This window comes from Sinocyclocheilus rhinocerous, unplaced genomic scaffold, assembly GCF_001515625.1.
Source record: "Sinocyclocheilus rhinocerous isolate Xijiao unplaced genomic scaffold, SAMN03320098_v1.1 C36767824, whole genome shotgun sequence".
Taxonomy (NCBI): Eukaryota; Metazoa; Chordata; class Actinopteri; order Cypriniformes; family Cyprinidae; genus Sinocyclocheilus; species Sinocyclocheilus rhinocerous.
The window spans coordinates 1-1723 of record NW_015785742.1 but is presented as its reverse complement, the minus strand read 5'-3'; the positions used below and the strand labels follow the sequence as shown (position 1 = coordinate 1723).

The 1723-nt window shown below is 43.5% G+C and overlaps 1 pseudogene; it reads left to right on the top strand.

The window, feature by feature from the left end:
• The first annotated feature begins 5 nt into the window (after positions 1–5).
• LOC107736537 (NACHT and WD repeat domain-containing protein 2-like) lies at positions 6–1717 on the top strand (annotated as a pseudogene).
• Positions 1718–1723: the final 6 nt, after the last annotated feature.

Below are 1723 nucleotides of genomic sequence, written 5' to 3'. Positions count from 1 at the left end.
TTGTACTGGAAAATGGAACCGCTTGGGTTTGTAATGGAGGTATATTTGAAGGCTTCAAACTAACCCAGTCCTCTAATCTGCAGTTCACATGTGTCAGTAGCTCGGGAAACACATTCCTTCTGAGCACCCATTACGGTAAACTTGTCTTGTGGGAAGCAGGTGTTAGCACACAGCCTCAAGAAATTCAAACCCAAAACAGGGAAAACACCTTTCTTGAGGGTATCTTATTGTCTAATGACAAACTATTTGTGTGGTGGAAAGGACAAAACATTGTTAGCGTATTTGTTGATAGGGAGGAAAATTCCGAACTGCACTGCACTTATGAGATAACCTGTGTGTCATGTTCTGAGGAAGGTGATATAATTTACTGTGGACAGAATGAAAGTTCTGTGACAATATTTGACTACTCCAATGGCCAACTTCTAGCCACCTTTACTTGTCCAAAAGATATGCCATTAATTGATATGATTCTCTCTGACGGTGACGGGATGATTACATGTGTAGATCAAGCAGGAAACGCGTTTGCTTGGAATCTTGAGATTATAGCAGAACCAGTTCTGATTTGTGAGAACCATTGCACAACCCAGGGGAAGACTACAAAGGGGACAACGTTCTCCTAATATGTAAAAAGCAACAAATGCAACTTATTGACATTCATCAGATTGATGTACTTGACCAATTCAATCCCACAAGAGGCAAAACATTTAAGCAAGCCATAATGGATCAAAACTCACACTTCATCCTTGCTTTACTGTGCAACTGCCCGTTACTGCTGGTCTGGAATTGTGCCTCTGGACAGTGTGTGTTGAGTCTGGACACTGCAAACTGTCAAGCTATTAAACTTCTGAAATGTGGGGCTACTTACCTGGCAGCAAAAACAAGTGTAAGTGTTCTTATTTGGTACATGGATCTCATTACAGCTTCAGCATTGGCACCAAAATCTGGAAAGAGGGTGGAGATAGTGGCTGTGGGATCCTATGGAGAAAGTTGTTACTCTTCAGATGGCTCCGAACTTGTTTGGAAGTGGGGGGTATCAAGTGGCAAAGTGAAAGGCCCCTTCCTTCACCAAGGTACTGTGGAGTCTATGACTGTCTCTGGAGATGGCAACTACCTTGTGAGTACTGCAACTGGACACATATATGTCTGGGAAACCAGGAGTGGGGAAAATATTAACAGAATCTCTGGTAGTCAAGCTTACAAGGTTGTAATAACACCCAAGGGCAACTCTGGAGTTGCCCTGTCAGAGACAGGTCCATCAAGGGTGTGGAAGTTGCAGAGTGGGCATGGGATTTGCAACATTCACCATCATCTCAGAAATGCTACCATTTCACCGGAGAGAACCTTCCTTTTAGGTCTTAACAGTGGGGATCTTTTGGCTGTTAGCCTCTGGTCTGGTAATTTAAGCAAATGCTTCTCATGCTCTGACCGGACAGATGTTGTTGCCTTCCATTCTCTGCTTGACCATCCAGATTATGTGGTTGTTACTTCAGCCTCAGGTGCTGGGTACTCCTGGAGGTTAACAGAGGATACTATTTGTCATCAATTCCAGCTACCAGACTCTTCCTTGTGCCAACCAGAGATCTTTAGACTATCATCAGATGGGGGTTATGCCATTCTTTCAATATCTGAATCCACTATAAACATCTTAGACTTCTCCAGCAGTACACTGTGCTCTTTGAGAACCGAAGGACCTGTTCTGCAACCATATGCCACTGTAGGTGTA